The sequence below is a fragment of the Rousettus aegyptiacus genome, unplaced genomic scaffold (genome assembly GCF_014176215.1).
Source record: "Rousettus aegyptiacus isolate mRouAeg1 unplaced genomic scaffold, mRouAeg1.p scaffold_m13_p_5, whole genome shotgun sequence".
NCBI lineage: Eukaryota > Metazoa > Chordata > Mammalia > Chiroptera > Pteropodidae > Rousettus > Rousettus aegyptiacus.
In genome coordinates this window covers 53,448,661-53,468,137 of record NW_023416308.1, presented here as the reverse complement: position 1 = coordinate 53,468,137, position 19,477 = coordinate 53,448,661, and positions in this window count along the sequence as shown.

Below are 19,477 nucleotides of genomic sequence, written 5' to 3'. Positions count from 1 at the left end.
ATGGTGAATCTTAAGACTAACCTTGTTCTCAAGAAATTTAGGAATGTGTGAAAAAAAAAAAAATCTTGGAGTGACCTCAGAACCATGGCAGCGTGAGGGGTCCCCTGAATCTCTCACCTTGAAATTACAATAAATTGAACAGCTATAATCCAACAGAATATTCTCAGCCTAGTATGCAAACCCTTCTGAGAGATCTGTGCATCAAAGCATCTGAAGGTGAGCAAATGAGGCAAGCGAGGAAGGATGAAAGGGAGAGGAACAGCAGAGACAGATGCCATGGATACAGCCTGGAGCTGCCCACAGGACTTGGGGAGAGGAGAGAAATTAGGTCTTGGTGAGCACGCTCTGTAGTCCCAAGCATTCCTGCCTGAGTGATCAAGACATACTATGGTGGAACCTAATGATTAGGGCAGAGACTGAATACAGAGGTGCGCCTCCCCCTACCCTCCCAGAGCTGGCCTCCGCACTCCCTTTCAGAGCTAGCATGGGCCCCAGGGCAAACTGCAGCAGGGAGTGTCCAGCTACAGGGCAGGAAGTCTGCAGCCTTGGGGACTGAACATACAGCTTCTGAGTGGCAGACACACACTGTTTGGTCCCAGTGATGAGTGGCGGTAGACAAGGCAGATGAGGCCTGGCAGTGGCCATTACTGAGAGGAGAACAAAGCCACAGGAACGCCATTGGCCTCTCCACCCCTACCCCCACCCAAGTTGATCCTAGCGGAGGCACCTAGGGCACCTCAGGCAGCATGACACTGCATGTGGCTGCTACACCAGGACTTCAGGGGCTTTTTAGGGGCTCAGAAACCCATTGCCCACCACATTCTCCTGTGGAGGTGGAGTACTGAGACCTGGACAACCTGGTCACAGAGAAGGCACACACCCTCCCAGGGAATAGAGGAAATTTTTTTTTTTTTTTTTTGCCACCCAGCAGAAATCCTGGTAGCCTGGGTAGTGCAGGAGGGCTTGTGTGCCACCTACTGGAAAACAAAAGAAAAACCCATTCTTATCAACCCGCTAAAGAGGGATTACTCTTAATAATAACAAAATTTTTTTAAAAAATAGATCTCATTCCCATAAATGCCTAGCATAGAAAGAATCAATCAAATACCATGAACAACCAAGGTAACAAGGCAGCACAGATAGAAAATGAAAAATCTTCTTAAAATAAACTTAAAGATATAAAAATATGTTATTTAAATGAAAGACAATTGCAGTTCTGAAAATACTCAATGTGATGCAAGAAAACAGATAAGTGGTTTAATGAAGTTAGAAACAAAATCAATGAACAACAGGAATACTTTACTACAGAGATTGAAACTTTAAAGAGAATAAAATAGAAATTCTGGAGCTGAAGAACTCAGTAAAAGAGATGAAGAATGAAATAGTGAGCTTAGGAAATAGAGTGGACCAAATGGAGGAAAAGATTAGTGATATCAAAGACAGAAATCTGGAAATGAAGCAGATGGAAGAAAGACTTGAGAGTGAAAAAAAATCAAAGAAATCCAGGATCCGACACCACAATAAAGATCAATATGAGAATAATGGGTATGTTAGAAGGAGAAAAGAGGGAGAAAGGAACAGAGAGCCTATTTAAACAAATAGTCAATGAGAACTTCCAAAACCTATGAAAATAACTGGATCCTTGAATCCAAGAAGCAAACAGAACACCTAATTATCACAATCCAAAAAGACCTTCGGCAAGGCACATTTTATTAAAACTGTCAAAATTAATGACAAAGAAAGAATTCTCAAGGCAGCTAGGAAAAAGACGACAGTGACCTATAAAGGAAAACACATTAGATTATCATTGGATATTTTGTAGCAGAAATCCTACAAGCAAGGAGAAAGTGGAATCAAATATTCAAACTATTGAAAGAGAGAAATTACCAACCAAGAATAAAAATACAACCAGGAAAGTTCTCCTTTAGATGTGTAGGAGCAATAAAGACCATTTCAAACATACAGAAGCTGAGGGAATTTTCTACCACAGGGCCTACATTAGGGGTTCCCCAACCCCCAGGCTGCAAACTGGTATCGATCCGTGGCATGTTAGGAACTGGGCCACATAGCAGGAGGTGAGCGGTGGGCTAGCAAAGCTGCATTTGTATTTGCAGCTGCTCCCCAGCGCTAGCATCACCACCTCATCTCCATCTCAGATCATCGAGCATTAGATTCTCATAAGAGCATCAGTCCCTGGTGCCAAATGGGGTGGCATCCATTGCACATTACAGGAAATATTGAAGGGATTATTTTACCTGAAACAAAAAGACACAATTGCGTGTGTGCCTGCACGCACGCATGCGCGCGCGCGCACACACACACACACACACACACACACACAAAATGAGTAAGATGACTAACAGAGGCAATACTTATTCAGAATAGGGTATTATAAATTTAAATATCCCATAATGGTTAAAATAGGTAAAAACATTTTTAAAAAGAAGATAATAGTTTCTACAACTCAGAAATGAACTCACAACATAAGTAGGGATAATTTGAGATAATAAAAACAGAAAAAGAGATGGAGTAAGTGTGTGAATTTTCAAAGAGAAATGGAGACAAGACACATGCAGAAGAGGACTACTGTGTGTATGAAACTTTCTTTTATATAAACTTAATGGTAACCACATATGAAAAAATGCAGAACTAAGACACATAACATAAAACAAAAGAGAACAGAGGGAAAACCCATAGAACACCAGAAATATAAGGACAAAGAAGCAATGGAGATGCTCAGCTACTGGAAAACAAAAGTTAAAATGGCTATAGGAAAATCTCATATAGCAATAATTGCCTTAAAAGTAAATGGACTAAACTCATCAATAAAAAGACACAGAATGGCAGATCGAACCAAAAAACAAAACACAACCAAATACTGCTTATAGGAGACACATCTCAGCTACAAGGACAAATACAGACTCAAAGTGAAAGGGTGGAAAATGATACTCCAAGCAAATGGCATCCAGAGAAAAGCGGGTATAGCAGTACTTATATCTGATGAAATAGACTTCAAGATAAAAAAGGCAGTAATAAAGGGGACAATACATCAAGAAGAAATAAGATTTATCAATATATATGTTCCCAATCAGAGAGCACCAAAATGATAAAGCAACTACTAACAGAACTAAAGAAACTGACAAAAACAATTTTAACGAGAGACTGAAATGCTCCATTGACAGCTATGGATAGATCATTCAAACAGAAAATCAATAAGGACCTGTCAACCTTATATGACACATTAGACCAATTGGACATAATCAACATTTACAGAGCCTTTCATCCCCAAACAACAGTTTATTCATTCTTCTCTAGTGCACATGGAACATTTTCAAGTATAGACCATACTTTGGGACACAAAACTAGTTTCAACAATTTTAAGATTGAAATCACATCAAGCATATTCTCTGAGCACAGTGCTTTGAAACTAGAGATCAACTTCAAAGAGAGGGGAAAAACCACAAATATATGGAGATTAAACAACATGCTATTAAAGAATGATTAGGTCAAAGAAGAAATAACAGAAGAGATTAAGAGATGCATAGAAACAAATAAGAATGAAAATACAGCATATCAAAACTTTTGGGACAAGCAAAAGCATTAATAAAGGAAAAGTTCATATCATTACAGACCTATCTTAAGAAATAAGAAAAATCCCAAATAAACAACCTAACATTACATCTTTAAAAACTAGAAAAAGAGAAACAAATGAAGCCCAAAGTCAGCAGGAGGAAGGAAATAAGAATTAGAACAGGATTAAGTGAAATTAAGAACAAAAGTTAATAGAAAAAAATTAATGCAACAAAGAGCTGCCCTTTTGGAAAGATCTATGAAATTGACAAACCCTGGGCTAGACTCACTAAGGAAAAAAGAGAAAAGACACAAACAAAATCAGAAATGAAAAAGGAAAAGTTAAGACAGAAATACAAAATATAATACAAGAATACTATGAAAGATCATATGTCACCAAATTCAGTAACCTAGAAGAAATGGACAAGTTCTTAGAAATATACAACCTTCCTAGACTGAATTATGAAGAACTGAAAAATCTAACCAATCAACAGTAAGGAAATGGAAATCATCATCAAAAATCTTCCAAAAAGTAAAAGTCAAGGACCAGATGGCTTCACCAGTGAATTTTACCAAATGTTCAAAGATTTAATACCTGTTCTCAAACTTTTCCAAAAAATTGAAGAAGTGGTAATGCTTCCCAACTCATTTTATGAAGCCAGATTATCTTGATACCAAAATATGGTAAGGATAACTAACAAAAACAAAAAGAAAGCACCAACATGTATGATGAATACAGGTGCAGAAATCTTAAACAAAATACTAGCAAATCAAATACAACAATACATTAAAAAGATTATACATCATTATCAAATGGGATTTATTTCAGTGGCACAAGATCATTCAACAGAGACAAAATGACCAATGTGACATGCCAGATAAACAAAAAATAAAAATCATTTGCTCGTATCAATAGATTCAGAAAAAGCATTTGACAAGATACAGCATCCATTAAAACACTTAGTAAATTGGGTATAGAAGGAAGTACCTCGACATAATAAAAGCTATGTATGACAAACCCTCAGCTGATATCATACTCAATGGTGAAAAGCTAAAAGTTTTACCTCTAAGATAAGGAACAAGACAAAGTTGTCCACTCTCATGACTCTTATTCAGCATAGTGTTGGAAGTTTTAGCTAGAGCAATCAGACAAGAGAATGAAAGAAAAGGCATCCAGACTGGGAAAGAAGAAGTCAAATTGTCACTTTTTTTAAATAACATGATTCTCTATATAGAAAACTCTAAATATTCCACCAAAAAAACTATCAGAAACAAAATATAGTAAAGTTGCATGATACAGAATTAATATACAGAAATGCATAGTGTTTCTATACACTAACAATGAAATTTCAGAAAAAAATGAAAACAAGACAATTCCCTTTGCAATTGCAACAAAAAGAGTAAAATGCCTAGGAATAACTTAACAAAGAATGTGAAGGATCTATACACTGAAAACGATAAGACATTATTAAAAGAAATTGAAGAAGATGCAAATAAATGGAAAGATATTTCGTGTTCATAGATTGGAAGAATCAATAGTTAAAATGTCTACATTACCCAATGCAATATGTAGATTTAATGCAATCCCTATCAAAATCTCAATTTTAAAGAAATAGAAAAAAATTAATCATATTTGTATGGAACCGCAGAAGACCACAAATAGCCAAAGCATTCTCAGAAGAAAGAACACAGCCAGAGGTATCACATTGCCTAACTTCATATATTACTATAAAGCGACAATAATTAAAACAGCATGGTATTGGCAGAGAAACAGACACATAGACCAATGAAAAATAATCGAGAGCCTAGAAATAAACCTAGATATATGTGGGAAAATAATTTTCAACAAAGGAGCCAAAAATATGCAATGGAGAAAAAAAAGCCTCAATAAATGGTGCTTGGAAAATTGGAAAGCCACATGCAAAAGGACGAAACGTCTATTACCACATGCAAAAATTAACTCAAAATGTATCGAAGACCTAAATAGAAGATCTAAAACAATAAAAATCATAGAAGAAAACATAGGTACTAAACTCTTGGACTTTAGATTTTAATAAGATTTTACAAATTTGACCTCAAAGGCCAGGGAAGTAAAAGCAGAAAAATAAATGAATGGGACTATATCAAATTAAAAAGCTTCTGCCAAGCAAAAGAAACCATAAATAAGACAAAGAGGCAACAAACTGAATGAGAGAAAATATTTGCATACAATGCATCCGATAAGGGGCTAATATCCAAACTATAAAAAACTCATACAGCTCGACAACAAAAAAAGCAGACAATCCAATTAAAAACTGAACAGAGGACCTGAACAGACACTTCCTCCAAGAGGACATACAAATGGCCAACAGACATATGAAAAGATGCTCAACTTCACTAGTTACTAGGAAAATGCAAATTAAAACCACGGTACCATAAACAACCCTGAATAGCCATGGTGATCTTGAGAAAGAAGAACAAAGTTGGAGGTATCACACTACCTGATATCAAACTATACTACAAGGCTACAGTAATCAAAACAGCATAGTACTGGCATAAAAACAGATACATTGATCAATAGAACAGAATAGAGAGCCCAGAAATAAATCCATGCCTACATGCTTGCTTAATATATGACTAAGGAGGTAAGAATATACAATGAGGTAAAGACAGTCTCTTCAATAAATGGTGTTGGAAATATTGGACAGGTGCATGCAAAAAAAAAAAGTTGGACCCCTTCTTACACCATATACATGAATAGACTCAAAATGGATTAAAGACTTAAATTTGAAACTGAAAACCATAAAACTTCTAGAAGAAAACATGGGCTGTAAACTCTCCAATATTACTAACAGAAATTTCTTTTCAGATATATCTCTCCTCGGGCAAGGGAAACAAAAGAAAAAATAAACATGGGACTACATCAAACTAAAAAGTTTTTGTACAGCATAGGAAACCATTAACAAAACAAATGACAGCAGAGAGAAGATATTCACTAATGATACATCTGATAAGGGGTTAATATCTAAAATATATAAAGAGCTTATTATACCCCTCAACAATAAAAAAACTATCCAATTAAAAAATGGGCAGAAAACCTGAACAAATACTTCAAAGAGGAAATACAGATGGCTAACAGGCATATAAAAAGATGTTCAAGGTCACTAATCATCAGAGAAATGCCAATTAAAACCATAATGAGATATTACCTCACACCTGCCAGAATGGTTATCATCAAAAAATCAAAAAACAAGTGTTGGCGAGGATGCGGAGAAAAGGGAACCCTCATACATTGTTGGTAAGATTGCAAATTGGTACAGCCACTATGGAGGTTTCTCAAAAAATTAAAAACGGATATATCTTTTGGCCTGGCAATTACACTTCTGGGTATTTATCCAAAGAAAACCAAAATAATAATTCGTAAAGATCTATGCACCCTAATATTCATGGCCACACAATTTACAATAGCTAAAATATGGAAGCAACCTAAATGCCCATCAACATATGATTGGATAAAGAAATTATGGTTAATCTATACAATGGAATATTACTCAGCCATTAAAAAAAATGAAATTCTACCATTTACAATGACATGGATGGACCTAGAGGTTATTATGCTTAGTGAAAAGCTAGAGAAAGATAAATACCATATGATTTCACTTATATGTGGAAGGTAAGGAACAAAAAGAACAAGCTAATCAAAACAGACTCACAAATATAGTGGAAAATTTGGTGATGGACAGAGGGGAGAGGGTTGGGGGCTGAGAGAATGGGGTGAAGGGTTAAAGAAGTGCAAATTAGTAGTTGATAGGTGGTCACAGGGATGGGAGGATGGCATAGGGAATGCAGTTAGCACTAATATGATGGCTAGGTAGAGGGCTAGGGGAGGGACAGCACTCTTTATGAAAGCACCTCCTAATAATTCTCCCTTGTATGAAACTTGCCAGCTACATTGATCTTTTCACTTTCCTGAGCTGGACATGCTCCTCTTCATTCCAAAGCCCTACTGTCTGTCTCCTTCACATGTCACCTTAAATGAGATGGTTCTGTGTTTTTCTGTTTCATATAATTATTTATATGTACACCTTGTTGACTTATGTATATCTGTGTTTACCTCTAGAGCATCATCTGTATAAGCATAGTAGTCATGTCTGCTCATTAAGCAAGTGTCATACAGAGTCCATCACTTAGTGAGCAATAAGTATTTACTAAATGGTTCAGTGATAAATTTCTTTCTAGATTTTGTTTTATAAAATTTATTTTTCTGAATTCTACAATATCTCTAGAATATTTGCTGTGAATAATGCCACATGTTATCTAATGTTAGATGACTGTGCAATTACTGTTTTCTAGGAACCATGTTTTTAAGTTCTGATTTTTTAGAAGTGATTCAATTACTTCTCTGCTTTAAAAAACAAAATATGACTTAATAGATAGGCTGAACTGAAACCTCTATTTGCCTGTTAAATTTTCATCAACCTCACTATTCAAAGAGAATGCAGAAGTTATCTTCCAAGCATAAATCTTTTAAAAAATTCAAGTAAAAAGTAGAGATGAGCAAAGCATTATATGCATTTTGGAGTGAATTCCTTAGCTTTTGACTACTTGCATAGACTAGAATTTGTTTCACCATATACTTGAAACTGTTAATTAATTGAAAAATTTTTTAAAAAATGAACACTGAATAAAGAAATAGAGGATTCTGGGAAACGACGGAGTGAGAGATGTCCTCAAATCTCTCCCCTTGAAACAACAATAAGCTGAACATATAAAACTCAACAAAAACACACACAAACTGCACACCAGCACATCTGAGTATGAGATCTGCACATAAGAACTACTGCAGGTAAGAACCCCAGGTATCGGGCGTTAGACTGGGAGAAATAAAGAAGCTGCTACTTGTAGCTACTGGAGCTCTCTGCAGGAAGAGGGTAAAGGGAGAAGGTGCGGCGACTTCCCTGAACAATACTGCCTGGAAGTGCCAGGACTTCTGTGCAGCCAGCAGCAGGGTCAAGTCATCAGGGCAGAAAGCAGAGAAGCTGGACGGGGCTGCAGAGAAACAATGGTTGATTTTTGCTGGTCGTCATGGCAAAATTGAAGCTGAGCTGCAACCCCTAACTCCCAACCTAGAGGGTTCCTCCCGCCATGCCCTCTGAGACCCATCATTGCAGAGCCCCGATAGAATCTGAGCAAACGCTACCGAAATTTTGTGTTAACACTGACAAGGACTGAAACTGAGAGTTGTGAGTGTGATTAAATTTCTCCGAGAAATTAAAAATAAACAACAAAAAACATTATTTAAGCTTTATATAAAGCAAAGATCTAAGAGGCTTAGATACCACCTACTGGAAACCAGAAGAAAAGTGCTTCTTTGTAGCAGATTAAAGAGAGACCTTTATATAAATAAATCTTTCTGGAAAAACAACAGAATACACTTCCATTAATGCCCAAGTGATAAACAGTCCACTAAACACCATGAACAACCAAAGTGACAAGGCATCTCGAAAAGAAAGAAAAAAATCTCCAGAAAATAAGCTTACTGATATAGAAATATGCAACTTAAATGATGGAAAATTCAGGATGATACCTCTGAAAAAACTCAGTGATCTCTGAAATGAGTCATATCAACAATTTCAGGAATTGAAAAAACAACTAGATGAGCAGAGCAAGGAAATTGAAACCCTCAAGAAGAACAGAATAGACCTTCTAGAGATAAAAACAAACAAACAAAAACACTGCAAGAGTTGAAAAATGAAATAGCAAGCTTGGGAAATAGAGTCGACCAAATGGAGGAAAGGATCAGTGATATCAAAGACAGAAATGTAGAAATAAATCAGAAGAAAGAAGAGAGGAATAATGAAAGAAATACAGGAACTAGCTGATACTATCAGGAGAGGAAACACGAGAATAATGGACATTATCAAAGGCCAAGTTAAGGAGCATTTTCAGACAAATAGCTGACGAGAATTTCCCAAATCTAAGGAATGAGCTGGAACTTGGAATTCAAGAAGTCAACAGAACATCCAATTATCTCGACCCACAAAGACCTTAACCAAGACACATTGATTAAAATTATCAAAAATCAATGACAAAGACAGAATTCTCAGAGAGCCAGGGAAAAGAAAACAATAACCTATAAAGGAAAACCCAAAACATAATTAGGAGTAAAGTGACTATCAGGAAAATAGAAGCAGAGGAGTGCAATACTTACTAAGAATAGAGCATTATAAGCTTAAATAATAAGAGAATTGCTACAGCAAGATAGTAATGAGAGTTCAGCATACGTAGGGACAAATTGAGACAACAATGACTGAAAAGGGGAGGATTCAAAGATCCAAATTCACAAAGGGAAATGGAGATGAGGCACACGTAGAAGAAAATGTATATATAACCTTTTCAATTCGTAATGGTAACTACATACCCGAGATTCAGAACTGAAGTGTATAACATAAAACAAGAAGAACTAGAGGAAAAACACACAAAAGCCAACCAAAATAAAGAAAATGGAAACATGAGGATAAGGAATCAATAGAAACACCGAGCTACTAGAAAGCAAAAGATAAAATGGCTATAAGAAGACCTTATGTTTCAATAATCACCCTAAATGTAAGTGGACTAAACTCACCAATAAAAAGGCACAGAGTTGCAAAATAGATCAAAAAACCAAACCCAACCATATGCTGACTCCAGGAGACACATCTTGGCTCCAAAGACAAATATAGACTCAAAGTGAAAGGGTTGAAAAATGATATTTCAAGCAAATGGCATTCAGAGAAAAGCGGGAGTAGCGGTACTAATGTCAGATGAAATAGATTTCAAAATAAAAAAGGTAAAGAAAAATGCTGAGGGACACTTCATAATGATAAAGGGAATCATGCACCAAGAAGACATAGCACTTATTGATATCTATGCTCCCAATCAGGGAGCCCTGAAATACGTAAACCAATTACTAATGGAACTAAAAGGAGAAACAGACCAAAACACTATCGTAGTAGGGGACCTAAATACTCCAGTGTTGGATATGGACAGATCATCCAAACAGAAAATCAGCAAGGAAATAACATCCTTAAATGACACATTGGACCAACTGGACATAATTTACATTTGCAGAGCCTTCCATCCCCGAACAGATGATTATACATTCTTCTCTAGTGTGCATGGAACATTCTCAAGAATCGACCACATACTGAACACACAGATAGTCTCAACTAATATAAAAGAGTTGAAATCATTCCAACCATACTCTCTGATCATAATGCTTTGAAACTAGAGATCAGCTGCAAAAAGAAATCAGGAAGAACCACAAATACATGAAGATTAAACATCAAACTACCGAGGAATAACTGGGTCAGAGAAGAAATAAAAAGAGAGATCAAGAGAAACATAGAAATGAATGATAATGATAGTACAGCATATCAAAACTTTTAGGACATGGCAAAAGTGGTCATAAGAGGAAAATTCATATTACAAGCCTATCTCCAAAACAAGAATGAGCCCATTTAAACAACCTAACACTTCATCTTAAAAAACTAGAAAAGGAAGAACAAATGGGGCCTAAATTCAGCAAAAGGAAAGAAATAATCAAAATTAGAGCAGAAATAAATGAAATTGAAAACAAAAAACAATAGAAAAAGTAAATGGAACAAATAGCTGGTTCTTTGAAAAGTTTGATAAAATTGACAAACCCCTGGCTAGGCTTACTAAAGAAAAAAGAGAAAGGACACAAATAAACAAAATCAGGGATGAAAGAGGGGAAATTACAGCTGATATTGCAGAAATACAAGGCTTATACAAGAATACTATGAAAAAAGTATATAATACCAAATTTAATAACCTAGAAGAAATGGACCAGTACTTAGAAAAATACAATCTTCCTATATTGAATCAAGAAGATCTGGAAAATCTAAATAAACCGATCAGCAGTGTGGAAATTGAAACAATCATCAAAAACCTACCAAAAAGTAAAAGTTCATGACCAGAAGCTTCACCAATGAATTCTACCAAACATTCAAAGAATATTTAATACCTATTCTCTTCAAACCCTTCCAAAAAATCAAAGAAGAGGCGATACTTCCTAACTGATTTTATGAGGCCAATATTTCTCTGATACCAAAACTTGGTAAAGAGAACACAAAAAAAGAAAACTACAGACCAGTATCTTTCATGAACATACATGCAAAAATCCTAAATAAGATACTAGCAAACCAAATATAGCAACATATTAAAAAGATTACATACCATGATCAAGTGAGCTTCATCCCAGGGGCACAGAGATAGTTCAACATATGCAAATCAATTAATGTGATACACCACATAAACAAATAAAAATAAGAATCATATGATCATATAATACATGCAGAAAAAGCCTTCAACAACATACAGCATCATTTATGATCAAAACACTTAACAAAATCAATATAGAAGGAATAGTACCTTAACATAATAAAGGCCATATGTGACAAACCCTCAGCCAACATTATACTTAAAGGTGAAAAACTAAAAACCTTCCCTCTAAGATCAGGAACAAGGCGAGGCTGTCCACTATTGCCACTATTATTTAATATAACATTGGAAGTCCTAGCAAGTGCAATCTGGCGAGAGAAAGATATAAAAGTCATCAAAATAGGAAACAAAGAAGTAAAACTGTCACTATTTGCGGATGACATGATTATATAGAAAAGCCTAAAGACTCCACAAGAACACTACTGAAAACAATAAGCAAATATAGTAAAGTCTTTGGATACAAAATCAACGTTTGAAAATCCATAACGTTCCTATAATCTACTAATGAAGCATCAGAGAAAGAAGTGGAAAAATAATTCCTTTTGCAATTGCAACAATAAGAATAAAATACCTAGGAATAAATTTAACAAAACAATTGAAGGACCTACATAATGAAAACTATAAGACCCTATTAAAAGAAATCAAAGAAAATACAAAGAAATGGAAAGATATTTCATGTTCATGTATTGGAAGACTCAACATAGTTAAAATGACCATAATGCCTAAAGCATTATACAGATTTAATGTAATCTCCATCAAAATCTAATTGGCATTTTTTAAAAGAAATAGAACAAAAAATCATTAGATTCGTATGGAAGCACAAAAGATCTCGAATTGCCAAAGCCGTCCTAAGAAAGAAGAACGAGGCTGGAGGCATCACGCTGTTTGACTTTCAATTATACTACAAAGCGATAGTAATCAAAACAGCATGGTATTGGCAGCAAAACAGACATACAGACCAGTGGAACAGAATCTAGAATCCAAAAGTAAACCCATATTTATACAGATAAATAATTTTCAGCAAAAAAGCCAAAAACATACAGTGGAGAAAGGAAAGCCTCTTCAATAAATGGTGCTAAGAAATCTGGAAAGCCACCCGGAAAAGAATGAAACTAGACTGTTCTCTATCACCACACACCAAAATTAACTCCAAATGGATTAAGGACCTGAATATAAGACCTGAAGCAAAATGCATAGAAGAAAACTTTGGAACTAAGTCAAGAACCTTGGATTTAAAGAGAATTTTATGAATCTGAACTCAAAGGCGAAGGAAATAAAATCAAAAATAAATGAATGGGACTACATCAAACTAAAAAGCTTCTGCTCAGCAAAAGAACTCATCAACAAGGTAAAGAGACAACCATCTCAATGGGAAGCTATATTTGCAAGCAATGCCTTCGATAAGGGCCTAATATCCAAAATGACTCTATAACAACAAAAATACAAACGATCCAATCAAAAAATAGGCAGAGGACCTGAACAGACACTTCTCCCAGGAGGACATAGCTCAACATTGCTAGCCATTAGAGAAATGCAAATCAAAACCACAATGAGATAACATCTCACACCTGTTAAAATAGCTGTAATCAACAGGACAAGTAATAACAAATGTTGGAGAGGATACAGAGAAATAGGAACCCTCATACACTGCTGGTGGGACTACAAATTGGTACAGCCACTATGGAAAACAGTATGGAGGTTCCTCAATAAAGTAACAATGGATCTACCATACGATCCAGCAATCTCTCTACTGGGTGTTTATCCCAAAGACTTGAAAACCCATATCCAAAAAGATATTTGCACACCGATGTTCACAGCATTTTTCACAGTGACCAGGACATGGAAGCATCCTAAGTGTCATATGATAGATGATTGGCTAAAGAAGCTGTGGTACATACATACTATGGAATATTACTCTAGGTCATGAGGTGAAGCGGTAGTCCAGGAGCTGACTACCTTTCTCTTTCAGGGAAGCCTCAGTTTTTTCTTAACTAATTGAATCAGGCCCATACCCATTATCCAGGATAATCTCTCTTAAAATGAATTTATTATGAACATTATCTATGAATTAATTCATAGAAACAGCTAGTTTAGTTTTGATTAACTTGGTACTACAGAGTTAAGTGGATACATAAAACTATTGCACTAGTCTTATGAGAACCAAAATACTTGTGCTTTGCATGATAGTAAGAATTTTTTAACTATAAAAGTGAGATAGTTGAAAAAGATATTCTCCAAATTCCCTCTCAGCTCTACATTATGAAAACCAAGAATTACCCAAATGGAAATAACAAGAATTCTCTCCCACATTAAAGGGTTGATGTCTAGAAAGGTAGATGTGTTTCAGAATGATGGTAAGAGTTTAAGGAATCTTGGAAAAAAACATTTTTTAGACATATTTACAGTTCGTAAAACTTCATTGGAAAATATCAACACCTTGAAAAATAGGAAAACAATTTATAAGAAGTGGATGTTTTCAACCATATTCTTATGAAAAATGTCTGGTTTTGATCTAAATATGTCAACACCAAATATTCAGTAGTCTTTGAATCCATGAATAGTTTTATTAATTAATTTTGAGCAATGGGAAAACTTGAACTAGAGTAAGAAGAGAAAGAGGATGATGATGAAGAAGGGGAAAGGGAAGGAGATGAGGAGGAGGAGGAGGAAGAAGAAAATTTCTTGTAGAAAATGACAAGTTGCTTTAAATATTCTTTCTGCTTAACTGTTCTAGTTTTTACATGTTAGTTTAAGATTTAGGAGATATTTAGTCTATTTCAAGCAGAATTCAATGCATCAGATTACATTCAGATTCTATCTGCACAAAGGAGAGTTGAAAGACATAACCAAATAATTCAGCAATGTAGACAGTTATTTATAATGATAATTTCTGACCTTTTTTAAATGATCAAATCTGTTATTTTAAAAAACCTTTGTAGAAATATAGCTAACATACAATATTATATTAGTTTCAAGTGTACACCATAGTTATTCAACATTTATATATTTAAAGAAGTGATCGCCATGATAAATCTAGCAACCATCTGACACTGTACAACATTATTACAATATTATTGACTATATTTTCTATGCTGTTTATTATACCCTCCTGAGTTCTTTATTTAATACCTGGAAATTTGAACCTATTACTCCCCTTCATTTTTTTTTTAAATTTTCAATTACAGTTTGACATTCCATATTAGTTTCATAGTGGTTAGAAATTTATATAATTTACAAAGTGATCCCCCAATTAGTACTTACCTGATGCTATATATAATTATTATAATATTATCAGCTTATCCCCTATACTGTACTTTACATCCCCAGGACTATTGTGTAACTACTAATTTGCACTTCTTAATTCCTTCACCTTTTTTATCCAGCCCTCAGGTCCCCTCCCACCCAGCAACCATCAGTTTGATTCCAAAGCCAAAGACATTGCAAAAAAAAATTATAGGTTTATATCCCTGATGAACATAGATGCAAAATTCTCAAAGTATTAGCAAACCAAATTCAGCAATACATTAAGAAAAATCATACCACATGATCAAGTGGGATTTATTCCTGGGATGCAAGTTTGATTCAATTTCTTCAAATCAACTGATGTGATATACCATATAAACAAAATGAAGGATAAAACTCATATGATTATATCAATAGGTCCAGACAAAGCATTTGATAAAATTCAACATCCATTTATGATAAAAAAAAAAACCTTTCAGCAAAATTGGAATAAAAGGAACATACCTCAATATAATAAAGGCCATATATAACAAACCCACAGCTAACATCATGCTCTATGGCAAAAAGCTAGAAGTGTTTTCCTTAAGATCAGGAACAAGGATGTTCACTTTTACCACTTTTATTCAACATAGTATCGGAAGACCTAGCCACAGTAATCATACAAGAAAAAGAAATAACAGGCATCCAAGTTTGAAAGGGAGAAATAAAACTCATTATTTACAGATGATATGATACTATAGAGAGAGAACCCTAAAGATTACACACACACACACACACACACACACACACCCATCCGTTAGGACTTATTAATGAATTCAGTAAGGTAGCAGTAATTCAGTAAATTAGTGAAAAGGTTTTGAGCCACACAACCCTAAATTCAGACCCCAGTTCTACCCATTTGTAACACTTTACCTTATTCACATTGTATATCAGCTTTGTGAGATTCATTCCTTATTATCTATAACATGGACAATGATATGATATTGGTAAAGTGCTTGGCACACAGCAGGTACATGGTAAACATTAGTGCTTGTAAAAGCAATTTTCATCATTGTTTATCTTAGTCCACAGCCATTACAAGTCCTGCTGCTCAGTGGTCAGGAATCCTTAGAAGCTAGTTAAAAATGCAGTCTCTAAGCCCACTCCAGACCCACCAAATCAGAATCTGATTTTGTATAAGAATCCTAGGTGATTCTCCCATTGAAATCTGAGAACCACTGTGTCTAGATTTCACTTGTTTCAATTATTTTGCATAATTTTGGGACATACCTAAAGATGTTTTATTTGTTATCTGATCTAATTTGATTAAATGGAAAGGAGGCTGATAATCCTTCCATTATTAATGAGTCCTACTTTGTCTTAGACCTGCTATTCTTTATTAAAAAGTACCTCTGCCTAAAAATGACCTGTTGTCTAATGGCCAAGTAACTTGTGGTCCTGTAGCTAGCTTCCTGGTCGAGGAATGTAAACTTTCTAAGAAACATTTGTACCTAACTTTCTTTGAAAGAAGTGGAAGCCTTTTACTGTAATGTATCTTAAGAGTAATGTCAAGCAATGCGGCCCAAGCAAATTTCATTGCTAGCTAAACTCCTTGTGGGATTATTGCCTAAATCAATAGTGTAGGTAACACAATTACCACTTAACAAATTGTATCCAAGTTTCCCTGAGATGATATAACAGAGATTTCATTGTTGTGATAGAAACAATATTGTGAAAGAATGAGACCCAAGTGTCTGGAGATTAAGGGAGATTGTCAGAGAAATTTAGTAGTGTGTAGGGATGGAGCACATTTTTCTTATTATTCAACTAAGTATCGTATAGTAATTTGTTTCCAGTTTTTATCTCAAAGGCATTGGCCTGCATCTTGCTTAGCATCCCTGCCGAGCTGAACCAAGAACTAAAGTCCCTTTGAAGCTAATGGGAGCTTTGTGCTCTGATTAGCCCTACAAGATTCCTGCAGTAAAGCAAAAAGCAAGCCCTTTATTTATATTGGGAAATCATGGGGAAATGATTGTTTCTCAGAAGGATAGCTCTTACAGCAGTGGAGATATTTGCAGTTTCAAATCTGCTTTAGTTTTATTTTTTTACCCATTATTAATCATTAGTCAGTGCTAGCAATGTATCCTTAGAATCTGAAGACTTACCTTGTTTGAAAGAGCATTAGATAACCAGGAGACTTGCTTTCTCGTCCCAACCCTGGTACTCACTAGCAGTGTATCCTTGGGGAAACTACCTTACCTTTCTGGGCTTTAAGGAAACTAGATTAGTTAATCTCTAAAGTCCTTTCCAGAGGAAATTTCTATGAGTTAATATATTAATTAAAAAGAAACTCCTTTGAAAAGGAAGAAAAAGTATCAAGAGAATACCAAGAATATAAAGAGAATGCCAGAGATGGCATTCACGGAGCCTGTGGAAGAACTGTAGTTGTGTATAAAATTGTCTGTATTTGCTTACATGAATTCATGGAGAAGGTCCATAGCTTTCATAAGATTCTTGAGTGAATCTGTGACCTAAAATTTCAGAAAGAATATGACAGGAACACAAATTCAGAGCTAAGAGCTCCTATTTGAAAGGCTATTTCGTATGTTCACCAAAGATAATATTTTTCTTAATTAAAATTTTTAATACATATTTCTAACATTTTAATAATGATTAGGTTCTGATAACACCACAAACATACATGCTACATACACACATCCACCCCCCCCCCCCACCACCACCACCACACACAAACCTGGGACAATTTATCCTGTGCTTGGCTAATCCTGTGAATTGCTTTTTATTCAAGCCAATTATAAATCGATTCAAACAGTGTTAAAGATACTACTTTAGAAGTAACTCAGCAGTCATGGAAAATTAGAGAAATATTTAAAAAACAATCAGCCTGTACAAGGGAACTCCATGTAAGTTTTAAAGGATAGTACCACTATTCTGGAAAAGAATAATTTAAAAGGTGTAATTTTATATAACTGATCTTGACACTATTTTAGATTTCTTTCATGTTCTTCCAAAATTAAATTCTATCAAGTGCCATACATATTTTTGAAGAAATTGTGATTTACCACAGCAAAATCTCTTTTATTTACCTATCAATAGAGAAAGAATATCTGACTACAAACATGTCTATGCAAGTTAATTCGCTTTTCCTATCTTTCTAGATACTATTATCTGAGATTAGATTCAGCACTTTGAATAATTTTTGAGCCACATAATTATTTTGATAGCTTTTGGCGCATTTAAAATATTTTTTTCAAGTAAAGTGACACTAACATTGTCTTTTTGGCTTGTTTTTAATCTGTATTTTACATAGATGATAAGTAGAGATATTTTGTTCTTTCAATAAACATTGCCTTGTGGTTTTATTTTTAAAACTGCATCTTTAAATCAAGATGGAACAGATGGAAGCTTCATTGCTTAAACAAACAACTACATTTTACTTCAGGGAAAAAACTCAAATTAATAGTGTTGACAAAGAACTTAAGAAACTTCTAGAAAATCTAAATTTTCTTCACAGGTTTGCTTTATAAAATAAAATGATAGTTATCACATATCTACTTTCCACCTTTTTTATTTCCTGTAATGTAAAAGCAAGCCATCACCATTTCTTTGGTGTCAAATGATTATTCTAATATATCTGCTGAGAAAGATTGTAATGGTTGCTGATAGTTAGAATTTTCATTTCAGTTGCCCAACCAGTTTTAGTATGTAAGAGATGGTTTTCTAACTCCAAGAAAGCCATGAACAAACATGACTATTCTCCTGGGACAAACAATGCTAGTGACTGATGGGACTCCAGAGCTAAATATTTTAGAAGCAGAAAATGCACACTCTTTTTCAAGGACACTTCATTCTTTTAGAGATGAATGTAAATAAGCCTTTATAGCCTCTGAGAAACAGGAATAGAACCCTACCACTATCTACTAATACACGTTGAAGTAAATTGTATTCCACCCTTTTACTCAATATCTCAGATGAATCAGGTTCTAAACCTGTTCATTTCATTGGAGACAAAGAAGACAATTGAAATCTTTTCTTAGCTGGTTCAATTCAGAATTCAGACTTTAGCGATAATTTTTCTTGGGCTGATAATGAATGTTGCTGGCACATTGCCCAGCCTGGATAGTTATCTATAAATAAATAAAGTTGTATGCTAGTTTGGTCAGAAAGAACATAATATGACAGCCTGCAGCGGACAGTTGATATGCCTACTGGGAGAGATCTATGCTGCTTTAAGAAATTGAGCAGTTAGAGGTACAGCAGTGCAGCTTTGGGATAGTGATGTGTCCAAATTAAAGTCCATATGTCATATGGACTTTATAATATCCTCTTTCAAGGATACTTCTTCTTCTAAATACTTCTTTGATTAGCTTTAGTTACAGATTTTCATACCTATTTTATCAAT